Below are 20,014 nucleotides of genomic sequence, written 5' to 3'. Positions count from 1 at the left end.
TCTCTTCTCTCTCATTTTCTTTTTTCCCTCCATGATTCCCGCTCGTCACTACCTGGTCAGTGAAGTAACGGTCAGCTTGAGTAATAGAACCCACTGCTACACAATGACCACCGGAATTCCCCAAACCCCTTAAAGCAAACAAAACTAATCATATATTTCAGGGGAATTTCTATAACTCTTCCACTGTAAGGAGCTGGTGATTGAGGGCTTGTTGTAATGAAACAGGGTGTCAAGCTTCCCTCACGGTGCACTCAAATGTATCAATCACCAAAAAAAGTTCACCATTGTTCCTGGCCGTGGATGAGGCATCAATGTGGAAGGGAACCTGCCTCCTCACCTTCTAAATACAGCTGGCACAATTCCTGCTCCTCGACGTTCCTCGCTTCTGGCCAATCTTTCCCATGACTTAACTGCATTTTTTGGCACCCTTCTTGGTTGCTGGTTTCCACTCTTCAGGCATCGCCACATTCGTCTGCTGGGCTTCCCTATAGAGTCACTCCTGCTTGCTAAATAGATGCTGTTAAGCTGCGCTGAAGTTTATGAGTGAAGAGTCACTTTCCAATCATGCCAATTTGTTACAGTTTTGAGCTGAGAGCAGCGTGTGAAGTGCGCGCATTAAGGTGGTGAAAATCAATAAATCATTAATAGGATTGCAGCCCTGTAATAGATAAAGCGTGTTCCGACAACACAAGCCATCGTGAGGATCGTTGAGTTAACGCTTGAAAGAACCCTCTTAAACTCTCTCTCTTTCTTGATTATGATAATAAAATGAATTGGAATAACCAGACAGAAGGCTTGGTAACGTATGAGCGAGAGATCTCTGTAATAATGAATTCATGCTTCTGCAAATGTTTATCAATTGCGACTCTGATGCCTTTGCAGTTAATCCTGTTTAAGCTCTGCAAATCTTTAGATAAACTCATGTTCATGGAATAATTGCAGTCATGGGATTGGCAGTAATACTCTTTTGAAAGGTGGATTAAGTGCTCAGGATAGTTATGTTCAGGTCACTCCGAACCCGCTGCTCATGAAAACAATAGGCAGAGCAAAGGAATCAGATATAATTGAACTCACAGGACAACTTGTTCCTTTTATGTTACTGAACTGAACGCAGTTGACTTTTTGGCTATCGGAACAGATTTGTGATCTGTAATTCTATTAAATCAACCAAAAACTATAATGGGATTTCATATGATTCTACTGACTGTCTGATGCACATAGGAGTTAGCTGTCATATAGCAGACTAGAGTGGCAATACATCCAGAGTGTCTGGGCATGATTCAACGGCATCGTTGCACCCGAGTTGGTGTTGGGACACAGAAACGTAGAAACATAGAAAATAGGAGTAGGAGGAGGCCATTCAACCCTTCGAGTCTGCTCTGCCATTCATGATGATCATAGCTGATCATCCAACTCAATACCCTAATCCCGTTCTCCCCCCATATCCTTTTGTCCTTTGATCCCCTTCGCTCTAAGTTCTACATCTAACTGCTTCTTGAATGGGTGGAATTCTCTGTCGGCTGACACCGAAATCGGGAAAGGCAATTGGCCGGAGAATTGGTTTTGATGCTGACATTGTGGCGGGTGCCGGATTCACGCCAAATCGCAATCAGCGGGCCTGACCCGGTATTCTCCGGGCCCTCTGCAATCCTCCACCTCCATCAGGGGGAGTTCCCGACGGTGAGGTTCACTTGTGCTTTTGGAAGCAGGCGCCATGGTTGATGAGGGAAAGACAGGAGGTAGAACACGGAGAGGCTGCCGGTCCTGACACTGACCGGGCTGGCTGGGGGGGGTCTGTGCCAGGGCCGGGGGCTGGGTGACAGGGGGATGGGCCGTGGGGCCGGGGTGACCCCATACGGGACTGGAACGGTGTCTGGGCACGGATCGCCATTGCCATGACCTGCAAGGCAGCCATCTTGCTGCGCAGCCCACTGACCACTCACCTTAGCCCCTGGTTCTGCAGAGTGCCGCTGGCGGTATGGGTGCCCACACCCCACCAACACCCGCACCCCAGTCCCACTCTCCACCCCACCAACCCCGCACTCCAGCCCCCACCCCCGCACCCCAGTCTCCGCCTTCCAATCTGTCACGTGATGCCCCAATCTGGGGCATGACGCGGACCGCCCAAGGGTAATGTCCATAGAAGCCCCTACTGGGGGGCGCCAGATGGGGGCACTGGAGCATGCTTCTGCCAAGGGACTCGCCAGCCGACAGTTCCCCAGGCGGCAGGGACAGGCGCGTGGCCAAAGGCCCCCATTGTGCTGGGCGCCAACGGGGCCAGGTGTGCTGGGATGGTGGAGGGGGGACATGTAGGGACAGGGTCCACAGTGCCAACCGGAGCTACCGTGTCGCCCCATGGACCTGGTTGGGGACGAGGGTATTAACCATGCTAACATGTCGGACTTTCACTCCCTGCAGATAGACAATGGGTTTTCAAATACAACCAGCAATGGTGGCCTTCCTCCTAGTTGCCGCAGACCTGGGGGATGCACTGAGGCTGTATGAGTTGGATCTGCTCAAGGAGAAGGAAGCTGCAGCAGTGGAGCCTGCTGCAGAGGAACAGGAGGCAACCACTAATGATGGGGAGCCGGCCTCCCAATAGGCCGAGGTGGAGGTGCAAAGGAGGTGCCGCATGAGGCCCATGTGTATCGGCAGTGCCTGTCATTAAAGGACCTGCCAGACTGGGCATGCCATTGAAGATTCCGGCTGAGCAGGGTGACAGTACGACATATCTGCCAGATCATGGTGCCCCTAGCACCATAGAGGTATGGGGGAGGACACTCGCTCCCCGGTGGATATCAAGGTGAAGGTTGATCTGAACTTCTACTCCACAGGGTGCTTCAAGGCACCGAGTGAGGACCTGTCCGGGATCTCACGGAGACCCTATATGTCCTTTCGGCACAATACATCCATTTCAATGTGGACCAAGCCCGGGCAGTGGGTTCGCCTCATCACCGACATTCCGGGTCCAGGGGGTAATCGACAGGACACATGTCACCCTACGAGCACCTGCAGATGACAGGCCTTTCTTCACAAACCTAAAGGGGCTCCACTCGATAAACGTGCAGTTGGTGTGTGACCATGAGATGCGCATCATGCACATCTGTGCCCGATAGCCGGGCAGTGTGCAAGACGTCTTCATCTTGACACACTCAAAGGTTACTGGCCTCTTTGAGGCACACTCCTGGCTGGGAGTTGGCTCCTGGGGATTGGGGTTACCCACTGTGGCTGTGGCTGATGGCGCCTATCCGGAAGCCACAGATTGACGAGGAGACCCGCTACACCAACACCCATGCAGCAACCAGGGGCGTGATCGAGCGGTGCTTCGGCATCCTGAAGATGCAATTCAGGTGCCTGGGCCGCTCTGGAGTGACCCTCAAGTATAGCACGGGGAGGGTCACCCACATCATGGTGTCCTGCTGCGTCCTCCACAACATCGCGCAGCAGAGGGGCAACGTTCTGGAGGAGGAGAATGAGCGTCAGTCCTCATCCTACGAGGAGCACGCGGGTTCGGGCAGGCATGGGAGGCTGCACAACGTGTGCACCAGGGCCAATGCATCTGATCACCTCCAGGTTCACCGACTAGACGGGGGGTGCGGGGAATCTGTCCAGGGGTACGGGCAACACAACCCATTTCCACAGCCAGCCCCCTCCCCACCTGCAACAACCTCCATGATACCTACATGCTGCACAATGGGGTGGGGGCCCTGAGTTGGCAATAACAGCGGGTATGGCCCATGGGATGGAGGATGATGACAACCGGTTTCGGGTGAGCTCTGGTGTTCCGCATCTGACTCATGCCCACGGTAGCACTTTCCCATCATCCACCTGGGTGAGCCCTGCATGCGAGCTGACCATTCCATCACACGGTCCCATCGATTTCTTGGTGGGGTGGAGGTAGGGGAGGGTGGGGGTGCAACACCAGAGCGGTGAGCGCTGGCTGAACCTCAGTCCCTGGGCCAAGCCAACCCCCAACATCGCCCAATTCCCCCCACACCCCCTCTGCATCCAGCCCAGAGCAGCCCACCCCTCACACCCTTCTGACAAAACACCGAGGTAAGGTGTAACATTGTGCACAGGTGTTTAGTGTGAATACATATGTAAAGGCTGGTGCCCTAGCCCCTATTGTTTAACTATGCCCTGCATCTGTGACATATGGACGATAAGGGAATAGTGTAGATGGGCTTTAGAGTGGTTTCTCAGGTCGGCGCAACATCGAGGGCCGAAGGGCCTGTACTGCGCTGTAATGTTCTATGTTCTAACTTAACTGGTGTCTACTTTTCTGGCCGTACGGGCCCTAATGCTACACCTAGGTGGATTCCCAGATGGTACATGAAGAGTTAAGGTGGCCTGCTGTGATCCCCACCCGGTGACCTGGGTCCCTTTTGCCAGCCATCTTCTGGGACGAATGGATCCGGCTGGTGCTCGGGTGTCCCAGGTGGCATGGTGCTGCCCTGTTCTGTCCACATCCCAATGTGGCTGTGATGGTGAAGCAGAGGTGTGGGTTGGTGCGGGTGTGAGGGTGGTGCGGGTGTGAGGGTGGGTGTCGGGGTGATTGGGGGTGGCGGTGACACACATGCCATGGAGAACCACCAACTCAGCGGGGTCTTACTTCCTTGCCGATGATGACCTCCACCCCGGCGATTGCCCTTTTCACGGGCCCGCCGACCACGCGCAGTGCCCTCTGCTCTATTATGGTGAGCGGCTGCAGGATTCTCTTGCTCCTGGCAGTTATGAGTGGCTTTCTGCTGGCGGGGGAGGGACACAGTAAACGCACAGCATTAGACAGTCCAACGTATGCAGCCCAGGGGTGGGGAGCTGGTGGCTTCAGTGGCCAAGGCACCTGGCCATAGTGGCCGGTATGGGTGCCAGCATGTGGTGCAGAGTGGGGGTTCAGCCTCCACCCGGGTCAGGGGGGGGTGGGGCTATGGGTGTGAGGGACGGGGGTTGGTGCTCAGGACATAGTGCTGCCTACTCACCCTGGCCACCCTGAGAAGGTTGTGCAGTTTCTTCTGGCACTGCGGACCAGCCCAGACAGTGTTGCCCACGGCGCTGACCACCTCTGCCACCTGCGTCCAGGCCCGGCAAACAGCGGTGGCTGGAAACGTCCTTCCCATCCTGAGGTAACGAATTCCACAGGCTCACCATTCTCTGGGTGAAGAAAGTTCTCCTCATCACGGTCCTAAATAGACTACCCCATATCCTCAGGCTGTAACCCCTGGTTCTGGGTATGTCCACCATTGGGAACAACCTTCCTGCATCTACCCTGTTAGAATTTTATAGGTTTCTATGAGATCCCTCCTCATTCTTTTGAACTCCAGCGAATATAATCCTAACCAATTCCATCTCTCCTCATACGTTAGACCCACCATCCCAGGAATGAGTTTGGTAAATCTTCGCTGCACTCCCTTCTAGAGCAAGAACATCCTTCCTCAGATAAGGAGATCAAACTGCACACAATATTCCAGGTGTGGCCTCACCAAGGCCCTGTATAATTGCAGCAAGACATCCCTGCTCCTGTATTTGAATCCTCTCACAATGAAGACCAGCATACCATTTGCCTTCTTTACCGTCTGCTGCTCCTCCATACTTATCTTCAGTGACTAGTGCACGAGGACACCCAGGTCTCGTTGTACATTCCCCTCTCCTAATTTATGGCCATTCAGATAATGGTCTGCCTTCTCGTTTTTGCTATCAAAGTGGATAACCTCACATTTCTCCAAATTATACTGTACCTGCCATTCATCTGCCCATTCACTCAACCTGTCCAAATCACACTGAAGGATCTCTGCATCCTCCTCACAACTCACCCTCCCACTCAACTTGGTATCATTTGAAAATTTGGAGATATTACATTTTATTTCCTCATCTAAATCATTAATATATATTGTGAATAGCTGGGGTCCCAGCACCGATCCCTGCGGTACCCCTCTAGTAACTACATGCCGATTTGAAAAAGACCCGTTAATTCTTACTCTGTTTTTTGTCTGCCAACCAGTTTTCTATCCATCTCAATACACTACCCCTAATCCCATGCTCTTTAATTTTACATGAGGACAAGGTCAAAAGATCAGGGCTGCCTTTAAAAACGTTGCCCTGATCCACAAGTAGTTTTCCTTCACTGGTTAGCTGAGCTCGCCAGTGCGGAAATGACTAAAATGCAGCCTCAAGGGGGCGTTCCTCGCCGAGGACAAAAATAACGGCAAGTGTCATTGGATAGCGGGGCCTGCAGTGCCGAGAAATACACCGCTAAATGCGACAGAAACCGGACATAGTGTCATGTGAGAGTACCTTTAAGAAATGTGTGTTTAAGAAATGTACCTTTAAGAAATGGGTGTTTATCAGTGATGTCAGAGTGTGGGTGGAGCTGGGCTGTCCTGTCAGCTTTTTACTTTCGTTTTAGGCTGTTTGCTGCAGGGTGTGTTTTAGTTTCATTTTCAGAGCTGGATAGCAGCAGTCACAGCCAGAAGGTGTATTAGAATCTCTCTCTCTAATCTAATGACTGTAAATCGATTCTGGTGATTTAAAACTAATAACAACAGTGACTTTAACCTGATGTGCTTTTGGTAAACGGTATTTTAAGTCTTATGGATGTTAAAAGGAAAGCTTACGGATTACTTAGTGTTGTAGTCTTTGGGGGTTGTATTTGAATTAATGGTTGCTAAGATGTTCACTGTATGTTTTAAAAAGATTAACTTGAGTTCATAGAATAAACATTGTTTTGTTTTTAAAAATACTTTTTCCATTTCTGCTGTACCACACCTGTAGAGTGGGCCGTGTGCTCCCCGTACCACAATCTATTAAAAGTTGTGGGTCAGGCGAACTCCATGATACACTTTGGGGTTCTATAAATCCTGGCCATTACAATAGTAATGTCTCAGTTGAATCGCACCCTCTGCGTGCATTCCTGCCAGATTGGTTGGTTCCCAATGCATTAATACCTCAAGCAGATATGGAATTGTCTATGCATGCCAGTACTCACTCCAATGGGTTTTTGCCCCATACATTTTACAAGTCAGTTAAGGCTGTACATTTTATATAGAACACAAAAATGAGACCACGTTGCACCAATACAAAATCTCTGTTGTAACCACATTGGGTAAACAGTGCAAATAGAGGTCGCACACTTTGCTTTTTAATTGCTTTGTCTAACTCCAGTCAGAAACATTGCTTTACCAGTCAGTTGCTGTTTCCAGTATAACAAATAATGGCGAGCAGCGGTTTTGGTCCAGGTGATGGCCTCACACAAGAGATGTTGGACAAATCAGAATTGTTGATGGCCTCTCCGTTCTGTGAGAAAACTTCCCAAGGTGCTCAGTCACAAGGGAGTGCAGATCTGATAAATTGACTCGGCCCAATCGAGTGCAGACTCAGTGCAGAGGTTGGGGCCAGGGATTCCTTTTGTCTCCAAAGCTGACATCATAAAAACATTGATGCCAAATCTTTGCTTATACACTGAGCTGGGTCCTAATGGAGGAAGACGTGTTTGGTAAAAAGAGAGAGGCTCCAGATTGACCCACTTTGCATTGATAAGCTGCTGCGAAGGAAAATTATAGTATAACGCACCACGAAAGGTGTAGGGAGATGAGGTGACATCAGTGGAACACAAACATCCACAAGAACTCACAACAGTACAATGGCACAGTGGTTAGCACTGCTGCATCACAGCACCAGGGACCCGGGTTCAATTCCGAACTTAGGTGACTGTGTGGAGTTTGCACGTTCTCTCTTATCTGTGTGAGTTTCCCCCTGGTGCTCCGATTTCCTCCCACAGTCCAAAGCTGTGCAGGTTAGGTGGATTAGCCATGCTAAATTGCCCCTTAGTGTCCAAAGATGTGCAGGTTAGGTGGGGTTACTGGGATAGGGTGGGGATGTGGGCCGAGGAGAGTGTTGTTTCAGAGGGTTGATGCAGACTTGATGGGCTGAATATTGTCATTCTGCACTGTAGGGATTCTATGATTCTATGGAACATCTGCACCAGACTCCATGGGTGGGATTCTCCGACCCCCCGCCGGGTCAGAGAATCCCCGGGGGGCAGCGCGAATCCCACCCCCACGCCCCGATGCCGGCTGCCGTATTCTCCGCCGCCATTTCTCGGGCGGGGGCGGGTTTCACGGCACGCCGTTCGGGGGCGGTTGGCAGCGCCCCCCCCCCCCCGGCAATTCTCCGGGCCCCGATGGGCCGAGCGGCTGTCCATTTTTGGCCAGTCCCGCCGGCATGAATCACTCAACTCACGTACCGGCGGGACTTGGCAGGTAGGTCGGCGGGGGCGGTCCTCGGAGAGGGGCGGGGGGATCCGACCCCGGGGGAGGGCCCCCACGGTGGCCTGGCTGCAATCGGGGCCCACCGATCAGCGGGCGGGCCTGTTCCGTTGGGGCACTTATTCCTTCTGCGCCGGCCCCTGCCGGGCTCCGCCATGGCCGGCGTGGAGAAGAGAACTCCCCGCGCATGCGTCAAAATACGCCGGCTGTTCTGCGCATGCACGGAACCACGCAGGCGGTTCCGCGCATGCGCGAGATCACGCCGTCCCTTCGCCGCATGCGCAAACTCGTGCCGTCCCTTCGCCGCCGGCTGAAGCGGCGCCAACCCCTCCGGCATCCACCTAGCCCCCGAAAATGTGGAGATTCCGCACTTTCAGGTGCTGTTGACACCAGAGTGGTTGGCGCCGGTTCTTTCGCCGCCGTGGGGACTTAGTCCCCAGAACGGAGAATCGTATCCATTAGTCTTAATTTTCCAATAAGAGTCATTCATCTGCCCCTCAAGCCAGTTCAGTGAGCTAAGGTCACTCTCTCTTAATAATAACAATCTTTATTAGTGTCACAAGTAGGCTAACATCAACACTACAATGAAGTTACTGTGAAAATCCTGGGTTTTATCCTCCTTCCCCTGAAAGTGGTGGCTTGTGCAGGGCAATTCCGCAGGTGCTGGGATTGGCTTAGTTTCTCTTGTGCAAATCTGTACAAGAAACATTGGCCTGTTCTGCAGCTAGTGGACAATCTAGTCCCTCACAGAACAATCCAGTCCCCAGCAAGAATGAGCATTTCTAGCAGGGATCAAGGGGCAGGAGCGTCTACTGGGCTCTGGGGAACACCGAGTCCAATTAGAGTGCCCACAATACTGAGTTCAGCAATCCAGCAGAGAGCAGGATGCTCTGGAGTCTTCAGCACTTTAAAGATTAATCTCCCAAAGACAGCAAAACCAGCAGACAAAAACCTTAGGGACATTAAAACCTTTTTTTGTTTCAATGTCCTTTGAACAATTTTGCTCATTAGTTCGAAGGAAATAGCTGTGTGACTATGCAGGGTCATCCCTCCTGAAACCTCTGTGGAAGTGTGGGTTTCCTCCGGGTGGTCCGGTTTCTTCCCCCAGTCCAAAGATGTGCAGGTTAAGTGGATTGGTCATGCTAAATTGCCCCTTAGTGTCCAAAGATGTGGGGTTACGGGGATAGGGTGGGAATTGGGCCTAAGTAGGGTGCTCTTTTAGAATGTTGGTGCCGACTCGATGGGCCAAATGGCCTGCTTCTGCACTGTAGGGGGTATATGGATTCTATACAAAAAGTACCGCTGATATTTTACCCTTGATTAACATCATATTCACTAATATTCCTCTGGGGTAAGGCCAATGATTGATGAGTCCAATAAATTTCAACAATACCTTGAAGGCACACTCGGAGTTCAGTGGGTGTACTATCGAAAGAGAAAGATCACACCAAAGATCCTTATATGTACAAACCAGGGAACTAAATGCACAGACAGATGAGCCACTGATGTTAGGGTGTCAAATTGGGGTCAAATTCCTGCTGAATTCAAAATATTGTTGTAGTTAGGGGTAATGATAATGATGCTAGAAATGATTACTATTGAATTGCCTTGAAATTTGCCTTCTGAGTGTTAGGAATAATCTTCTGCCTGAGGCAAAGATACCCTCAACACAAATGAGTTTTCTATCCAGAAGAGATGATCACACTAGGAACAAAACTTAGAAAGGAACTTCACTAATATCATTGGTCCTTAAACAGTTCATTGGGTTATTGGTGCAAGTATATCTCATCTATCAGAGAGGAGCTGGCTGTATTTTGTTCTCATGAGGAATAGATGGGACACATCTATTAAAAAATTGCAAAATGAAATTTGCCTTCGGGAAACCCACTGACATTATTTCCACCAGTTAGTACAAGGCTTTCAGTCTCACATGGATCTGATGAAAGAGTTGGAAGCTTTGGGAAAGCAAAGCTAAATCTTTCATTGTATCTGGGATACAGGTGAGGATAGACGGGAGAAACAAGTATCTCCCTCAAAGATTATGTCAGGCACAATTATTCACTATCACCGATCCTCCTCAATGAGTTGTCCAATGGCATCTAAGAGGACAGCCTTAGATCACCTGTCCCGGGTCCTTTTGAAAGACATGCAGCATTTTCTTTCACCAATGCCGTATTATTGCCAGACTCACCTGGTGCTCCATTCTGTATCCGACTATTTGGATGCGATCATCACCAACAAGTCCAACAGGTATTTCCTATTTCAGGCAATGTGGTGGTGGGTTCTAATATTTTGTAACAGCTGTAGTAGCAGATGATAGAATGAAACAGCTTTCTCAACCATTTGGTGTCACAACTGGACAAGGCCAGGTAAACAGGGTGGGTCCCCTTCCCTAAGGGACAACAGTGAACCTGTTCTTTTCTGTTGCTAAAATCCACAACTTCATGATCACTTTCACTGATGCCTGCTTTTAATATCCAGTTTTTTGTTTAAAACTAAATTCAAATCATCAGTCTTCCATGGTGGGATTTGAACTCAGTCAAGACAATTTAAACTTAGATGCAGGGAATGTTACTTGTATTGGAACAGGTAAACCCAAAGAGCACCTGATACTGGACCTCACTTACTTCAGATTGGCATGGTTGCACAATGGTTAGCACTGTTGCTTCACAGCGCCAGGATCCCAGGTTCGATTACCGGCTTGGGTCGCTGTCTGTGCGGAGTCTGCACGTTATCCCAATGTCTGCGTGGGTTTTCTCTGGTTTCCTCCCACAGGTCCCGAAAGACGTGCTGTTAGGTAATTTGGACATTCTGAATTCTACCTCAGTGTACCCGAACAGGAGTTGGAGTGTGGCGACTAGGGGATTTTTACGGTAACTTCATTGCAGTGTTAATGTAAGTCTACTTGTGACACGAATAAAGATTATTATTATTGTTATTAAGATCGTGAGCTGCAGATATCGCTTGAGCAGCTCAAGAGCAAAGACATTTCCATTTCAGACGGTTACAATGCCAACCAAAGTCCTGAGGCACATTGTTGTGTATTTCATGTATTTGATTTCCCCCAGAGCAATGCAGAGATGACACTGATTTCTAAATGTACAGGAAATTTATTTACAGAATTTTACACAATGCTTAAAATGTCCACACCCCCAGGTTTTAGCTCTAATTTAGCAGCTTCTCTGTTGTCTGGTTACATATCTCTGAGTCAACACACAGGCTTAACCAACCAAGCACAATGAGCATTGATCAGTTATCAGACTCACATCATCAAACACAGGACAAGTGAACACTGCATGCATCTTGCACTATTCATTTCGGACAAGGTTGAAAATAGTAAATAAGGGGAGGTAATTCTCCCAAAAATGACTAAGGGCACGATCTAACAGAAGGGGAATAGAATCCCATAGTGCACACGATCAGCGTGGTGTTTCCCTGCGCTCAGGGTGGTGAAAAACACCATGCTATCGAATGGCCATTCAGGTAGATCAGGGACCTCAGCGGGGAATGCAAGGTCGAGGCCCCTCTTAGAGGCGTTTTCCACTCGCCAGAACTGCTCAGTGCAGGGAGAGATCGGGATGCCATTTTGAAATGCATCCCAATCTCTCGACCCCCTGGTGCGATTCCCGAACCATCCCTGTAGCCCCAAATCACCTATGAGAGGGTCCTCGACTACCCCACACTATCTCACACCCACGCAGGGCACCCTGGGCCCACTCCCTGTTGCCCAAAAAGTGCCAGCGTGACACTCTGGCAATGCTCCTGCCAGCTGGCAGAGCCACATGGACACCTTGGCAGTACCAGGTTGGGACCCAGGTGACACTGGGCACCACCTGCCAGGGTGCCAGGCAGGCAGTGCCAGGGTACCTGAGTGGCATTAGCAGTGCCAGGGTGCCACCCTGCCCAGAAGGAAAGCATGTGGGGGCCTCTGATCCGCTGGAAGACTCCCACAAATGCCATCCCCTCAGGTCCCCGTTTGTGGAGATCAGGAGCATGATTTAGCTAAGATGTGTCCACGTGAGAGACGAGCGATAAATGCCAGGAGTTTCCAGATGGCTGACCTGGCGAGTCGGTCACTGGTATCTAACGTTGATTAGGTCAATTGAGGATTCATGCCGTAAATGACCGTCCCACCGGCTGATTCGTCGGGACCGCACTCGACAGTTCCCTGCTAAAGAGGGAGAGCAGGACTTAAACAGATACCACAGAGCAAACCCCAGGCAGCATGCAATCAAGCCACCATGCAGACCAGCTCCACGATTCGAGGATTCCAATCTCGCAAAGCTAATGGACGCAATGGAGTCCAGGTGAGATACCATGCTCCCATGAGGGGCTCAGAGAGCCAAGCACAGGGCAGCCATTGCCGCCTGGGAGGCAATGGCAGGGGCCGTCAGCTCGGCGAGTGTCACCAGGAGGACCGGAACCCAGTGCCACAAGAAGCTCAACGATCTCCACCCGGCTACATGGGTGACTTGGCATCGGCCCCCTGACACCGATCCTGCCTGCCATCCCTGGACACCAGCCCCCCCTCCCCCTCCCCCCCCCCCCCCCCGACGACCGTGCCCCTAGCACGCCCCCCCCACCCCCCGCCATTATATCCATGCACCTGGCACCACACACCCCCTCCCCCCCTTAACACACAAGCACAATACCACAAAGTGTCCCTGGCAGACACCAGCACAACCTGCCCATGCCTGGCAGTGTTGCATCCTCCTGTACCCCACAATGCTCCCCCCAATGCCCGCCCCCCATGCATCGACCGTTCGGTTGACATCCCACCTATGTCCAAGCAGGGGAATTTGGCACATAACCGGTGTAAAAGGGTCCAGACAGGCAGCGGGTTGCCAGACCTCAGAATCATGAACCCCTACAAGAAACGACGCCTGGAGGTCACAGGGGTGGCTGAGGACAGATAGGTAACCGACGTTGAGATTGGCCTATGGTGCAGAGTTGAGTAACCACTGGTCCCCACCCTGATGACCTGTGACACTTCAGTTGTTCATGCCAGGATGACAATCCTTCGCTCTCACTGACCACATGTTCATTCTCCTGCAGGATCCCCATCGGATGGTGCCAGCCCATCCGGGGTGCAACCACCACCCCCTCCCGCCCCAGGGGGTGGAGTAATGCCCATGTTTGTGGGGAGTGGCATTGCCCATGAGTGAGGGATGTGGGAGACCCACGAGCTCACTTAGAGATCAGGCCACCCTTTCAAAACAGTGGCCCGATCTCTGAGGAGCCAGTCTGGCCAATGATTTCAGCTCCCCAGTGAAGAAAATTATTCGAAGTGTGGACTTGACCGGGGAAAAACTCCCCAGGGTCCCAAAAAGTGACAAAGTGTTGCTAGATAGCAGGGGGGACTCACCGACAGAGCCGGAGTGAAACTCCCTGCAAAACCCGCCACAATTAACAGTCAGGGTGGGATTTTCCCACCAGCTCCACCCCCTGTTTTTCAGTGGCGAAGGTGGCCCACCAGCGGGATCTACCGATCCCGCCGTTGTCAATGGGATTTCCCGTTGACAGCACCCCTCATCGCCAGGAAACCCGAGAGCCGGCGTGGGACCGGAATTTCCTGCCAGCGTGAACAGCCAGTAAATCTCACCCTTAGAAACCTTTCCGTTAGAATGCGGCCTTGGAATTTCTTCTGGAGTGGGATCCTACAGACCCGACAATATAGGCTCCTCAGAGATCGGGAGCCCCTCTCCCTGTTTCTCCCCTCAGGTCCCCGCTTCATGTGCCCCTTCAGCCCCCCCACCCCCCCCCACCCACCCACCTTCAGGCCCCTCATTTCAGCCTCCCCCACCCCATTCATCCCTCATTTCATGGCCATTACCCCTCTCAGGCTCTGTCCTTTGACAGTGCCCCTTGACAACCTGACACTGCCCTGGCACCCTGGAAGTGTGCCAAGGTTCCAGAGTGCGAAGTGTCAGGGTGTCTGGGGCAGTCCCTGTCCCCGATCACCATGGGGCACCAATGTCCTCCGAGTCCCAGCGTGGCCAACATGACTTGTGTCTTTATTTGGAACCAGTGGTAATTCCTGGTGGCCTCACGGTGTACCTGCGGGAGCGATGAGTCCCAGAAACCGGGAGACTCAGGATGGCTGAGCATGTTTAATATGTGAGTCTTGTTCATGCCCAGCAAGGATGTGAACCAGATCACGTCGGGTGCTGAGGGACTGGAGCATCGCACTCCATTCGGTGCCTGGCGCAAACCCAGTTTAGGGACTCTCCCACTGGGCGGGATTCTACGAGCCTCCGCGTCAAAATCGCGATCGGTGTGGGGGCGGAGAATGGGCGTTGACGCCGAAATCCGGCGTGACACAGCTCCTGCGATTCTCTGGTCCCCGGAGAATCGCCACAAATTGCGCACGCAGTCTATGCGGCGCAGGTAGGGGACCATTGACAGAGACCCCCATGGCAATTCCGCGAGGACAATGGCCGAGTTCCCGACTGAACGGTTCTAACCACATTTTGCCTCTTGGAATGGCCAGGGGCAGTTGCGGACTCAGTCCGCGGCCGCCCTGGTGGGGGAAGGGGGGATCCTTCACCGGGAGGGGCCTCACAGATGGCCAGGCAAATGATTGGGCGGTACCAATTCGCGGTTGCACGCGATCTCGGGGGACCTGCATTTCTGGTGCCGCTCCACGGGCTGAGTCCACCATGTCGCACGGGGCGGCTGCTGCAGGCCGCCACCTGCGCATGCGCGGACTCCCGAGCGGAAGTACAGGGCCCCATATCTGGAGCCAGAGCTGCGTGAAGCACTTCGGGGCCTGCTAGCCCCCTGAAAATTAGAGAATGAACCTGGACTTTCTTAAGGAAAGTCCAGAGCAAAACACCCGGGTTTTGATGCTGGCGTGGGGACATAGCCCCATGATTGGAGAAACCCGCCCACTATTCCTGGAGAAAAGCCGAAAGTGTGACGGGCTCAACGGTGGGGGAGGGAATCCTGCCCAAGACTTTCATCAGATTCAACTTGACCCAGCAGACAGTGGAAGATTGGACCCCAAGACAATTCGATAGGTTAGACTCTGTAATTCAATACGTGAGTCAAACTTACCTATTGTACAGCAGAGTCCTGTTGGCGACTTACCAACCACCTGGCTCGTCACTAAGTTCTAGAGGCATAAACCTATCCCTGGAGGCAGGTTTCTAACCACGGTCCTTGGCACTTAGCTTTTAACAGGTCACCAACTTGTGTGGGATTTCTCTGACATTGAGCAGCCAATGACCCCCAGGGGGAGAGATCATGAACCAAAGAAAGAACCGTGGAAACGTTCCGGTACAGAAAGAGGCCATTCAGCCCATCGAGTTGTGCAGTGAGGGGAATAGACGTTTTACTTATATGAATTTCTCAGTACTTTGATTGGAAGCTCTTAAGCATGGTGATGGGTTTCCATGCAGATCAGACATTTGGTTAAGAAGAAATACACAACTGTACCAGTGTGGCACATTCCATTTCCTACATCATCCTTTCGTGTAGCATTTCTGAGTAAGACTGTCAATCTCTGAGTGATGGGGCCGGATTAAGAGCTGCTTGCGTGTGTGGAAAGAACCCTGAGGAACTAGATTTACATTGCCAAAGTCATTTCAAATAAGACCGTTACAGTAAACAGAGCACATTTTGCAACCTATAATCTGCACTGAATCTAATTCAAATGCCCTGAGGTGAAATAACTGTCCAGTTCCTTAGTTTTTTTGTATGTTAGTTCTTTACTGGGGAGTTCTTGTGTGACTTAAGTAAAAAAAGAAGAATCAACATTATTTTTACTTGTTAAAACACAAAGTTTAATAAGGACATGGGGAGTCACAACGAGTAAGAATAACAAACTTGGTTTATTTGCAGTTCCGTTATATACAACTCCCGATGGATCCCTATTTGCACCTGAAGACAACAGTAAATACATTTGTACTGACTCTGGGTAGACTGTCCATCTCCAAGTCTCACAAAGCAATTTTAGGAATGTCAGGTTTTGTAAATGGTTATACTTTAAACTCTCTATTTAATTTCAAGATAGAATGTAGTTAAAGGCTAGCTTATTAGCATTTCTGCCTGGCGACAATGCCCCTGTGATTCATGTTACCATGTAAATGGAAGAGAGAGGTCCAAAGGGAGCCATTTTAGGACTGAAATGCAGGTTTTCCGAAGCAATCCTTGGACCTTATAGACAAGGTCAATCTGCAAGAGTCAGAAAGGGGAAAAAGTGGAGAGACAGGTAGCCAATGTCTAACGTTCACCACACAAAATGTGGGTGGGATCTCACGCTTCAATTGAAGAGACAAAGTTTGTGAAGATCTAAATGGGGCCGGATGATTCCTTTGCTTTGACTAGAAGGAAGGCCAGGGTGATCCTCACAATGAAAATCATTTAAGGGATTAAAAGTTATCTGGCTGAAAAAGGGAAAGGAAGCAAGCCATCATGAGCTGAGAATAGCTTTGGGCTGAATAGCTCAGAGGCTTGAATGTTATGTCTGGGGCGCACCTAAAGTCAGCATGAGCGGGACCGGATGTGAAAGCCGCTCCTGCCCAATATCGCATTGTTAATGCAATATTAGGCTGGCCAATTAATGGTCGTCAAGAATAAAACACACTGTGGGAAAGGCTGAGCGCTGCCGGGGAGGGTGAGAGGAGGACGGGAGATGGGAAAAGGGAATGTTCGGACTGGCATTTCCAATGTGCTCCCCCAAGGGGACAGCTGCTGTGGACAGTAATAAAATAAATACCAGCGTTAAAAACTGTTCCACGAGTGAATGGGCAGCACAATCATAAGCAGACCTCAGTCCCCAGACACATTTGTTAATTTTATTTGAGCCCTGTTCTTTCATCCCACCCTGGACCGCGGTTGCAACTTAAAGGTAAAGGCCACCTTACCAATTGGCCTGCTTGCCAACCGCAAGGGCAGATGGTAAGCGTAACATCCCAGTCCATTCCTGTTTAATTCATTTAAATTGGCTTCTTTTTTGTTGCTGGGCACGTTCCCAGCTCCCATGCACCTGCCCGCTAATCGAAATACCAATGAGGGCGCGATGACACCCTTTTCACTCTGACTTTAAGAACTAATATTAATTTGGTGCAAGGGCCAATATACCTCGCAGCCTTTGAACATGAGTGAAAGCTGTAAAGATCACCATGGATATAGATGATTGAATTCTCAATGTTCCCAAGCCTTGCTGGGTCCATGGAAAAGTCAGGTAAACAATGCAGCTGGTTTGTAAAGTTCAATTCATATTTTGCAATTTTTACTCAGTTGGTTTTGGAGATCAGAGAGAAATCCATCATCTTGAAAATGTTATCTAATTCCTTCAGGAGATTGAACAAACTGGGGAGGCACTGACAGTATGTGATACGTGCGTTTTGAAAGACTACAATATCCAAGTAGTTTTCTTTGATACGTATTCCTGTGCCGAGATATGAAATCATGCTTAAAGTCAGGCACTCAATGGGGCAGACCATGCACTGAATGTTCCTATTCATATGGTCACAGGGATACCCTTGCCAGTGTGGTTCAACGAATAGAGATCAGATGCATAAAAGATAGCTTTACCTTGCTCTTAGTAGCGGCACCACTTGCTGGCCCCTTGGAAACTAGCTATCTTAGTGTAGATTGGGGATAGAACTAAGATCTTTGTGGTTGTTTAATTATGCTGGGCAATGCATTATCTATTGGGTCATTGGTGATTTTTGGCTGTGGACACGTAATCCCATTCACCCCCATCACTCCTGTGCTCACTAATCTAAAACGGCTCCCAGTCCAGCAACATATCAATTTTGAAATTCTCATTTCTGTAGAAGGGTCATATGGACTCAAAACGTTAACTTTGTTTCTCTCTCTACAGATGCTGCCATACCTGCTGAACTTTGCTAGCATTTTCTGTTCTTATTAAAATTCTCTTCTTTGGGCAGTGGTTAGCACTGGGACTGCGGCGCTGAGGACCCGGGTTCGAATCCTGGCCCTGGGTCACTGTCCGTGTGGAGTTTGCACATGCTCCCCATGTCTGCTTGGGTTTCACCCCCACATCCCAAAGAAGTGCAGGTGAGGTGGATTGGCCACGCTAAATTGCTCCTCAATTGGAAAAAAAAATAATTGGGTACTCTAAATTTTTTTTTTTTAATTCTCTTCTTTGTTTCCAAATCCTTCAATGGCCTCACTCCGCCTTATATCTGTAACTTCCCCCAGCTGGATAACCAACCCAAGACCTCTGATTGCTCCAATCCTGGTCTCTCACCGCCCTGACTTTCTTCATTCTTCCATTGACCATTGTAACCATAGATGCCTGGGCCCTAAGTTGCAAAAGTCCCTTCGGAAACCTCACCACCTCTCTGCTGCTCACTCCGCCTTTATGTTACCCCTTTACACCTGCCTCTGACTTAATGCCTCGTTATGTGGCTTGCTGTCAATTTTCTTCCTGGTTACGCCCTTGCAAAATATATTGTGACACTTTAGTCATTAAAAGCGCTATCTAAATGTAGGTTATTGTCATGAGCGGGGGCTGAATCTCTTGGGGCACTTCACTTGGAGGGGTTCCTGAACCTGACAATGGGAATAAAACAATTAATTTATACCCCAATGTGCTGCGCACTAACTACTTCCATGCAGTTAATACCATATATTTTCAAATAGCTCAATTGAAATACATAACAATGAAGCCGAGCACGTTGGAATCATAATAGTTATTAAAATAAATGATTTCCAACGGCCAGCTCTTCTTGAGCTATTTGCCATGAAGATATATAAGGCAGATTAACTCAGTACCATGTGTAAAAGGAGAAGAATTAAACTTAACAGGTCCAGAAACACAGGCAAAGGATTTGCAAGTCTCCAAAGATCATTGCAGAGCCTTGAGCCACACTTAGCCATGAAATAACTCACTCCTAGCCAATTAGAAACTTCCAATGACTGCATTTTAAAGTGATAATAATGACGTCCAGACACAAGGGGCGGGATTCTCCCCTACCCAGTGGGGCGGGGGGTTCCGGCGTAATGGAGTGGCGGGAACCACTCCGGCGTCGGGCCGCCCCAAAGGTGCGGAAGTCTCCGCACCTTTAGGGGTTAAGCCCTCACCTTGAGGGGCTAGGCCAACGCTGGAGCGGTTTCCGCTCCACCGGCTGGCGGGCTCGGCCTTTGGCGCCACGCCAGCCGGCACGAAAGGTCTTCGCCAGGCGACACGGGTCGGCGCATGCGCAGGAGCATCAGCGGCTGCTGACGTCATCCCCATGCATGCGCAGGGGAGGGGGTCTCTTCTGCCTCTGCCATAGTGAAGACCATGGCGAAGGCGGAAGAAAAAGAGTGCCCCCACGGCACAGGCCCATCCGCGGATCGGTGGGCCCTGATCGCGGGCCAAGCCACCGTGGGGGCACCCCCCGGGGCCAGATCGCCCCGCGCGCCCCCCCCCCCAGGACCCTGGAGCCTGCCCGCGCTGCATTGTCCCGCCTTTCAAAAGGTGGTTTAATCCATGCTGGCGGGACAGGCATTCCAGCAGCGGGATTTGGGCCCATCGCGTGCCGGAGAATCGGCGGGACTGGGCCCGCCGACCGGTGCGGCGTGATTCCCACCCCTGCCGAATCTCTGGTGGCGGCGACTACAGGACACGGCGGGGGCGGGATTCACTCTAGCCCCCAGCAATTCCCTGACCCGGCGGGGCATCGGAGAATCCCACCCAAGGTTCTACTCAAGCCTCCTGGGACATTTTGTTGCCACAGATGAAAAGCATTGTTCCTTATATGTTCAATAATAGATCATAACTGGCTCACTTATAT

The 20,014-nt window shown here is 50.7% G+C and overlaps 1 long non-coding RNA gene across 2 annotated transcripts in view; it reads right to left on the bottom strand.

The window, feature by feature from the left end:
• Positions 1-20,014, bottom strand: part of LOC140394830 (uncharacterized) — an 82,955-nt gene that overhangs the window by 13,698 nt on the left and 49,243 nt on the right. Inside the window, exon 1 of one of the 2 annotated variants that reach the window (XR_011936023.1) lies at positions 338-461. The exons of the other annotated variant lie outside the window; for it this stretch is intronic. This is a non-coding gene — a long non-coding RNA (uncharacterized lncRNA). Of the gene's footprint in view, positions 1-337; positions 462-20,014 lie in introns of those variants that run through there. 2 annotated transcript variants of the gene reach the window in all.

This window comes from Scyliorhinus torazame, chromosome 18 (genome assembly GCF_047496885.1).
Source record: "Scyliorhinus torazame isolate Kashiwa2021f chromosome 18, sScyTor2.1, whole genome shotgun sequence".
Lineage (NCBI taxonomy): Eukaryota > Metazoa > Chordata > Chondrichthyes > Carcharhiniformes > Scyliorhinidae > Scyliorhinus > Scyliorhinus torazame.
Note: the sequence above shows the minus strand (reverse complement) of the source record. Positions and strands in the feature narration are given on the sequence as shown.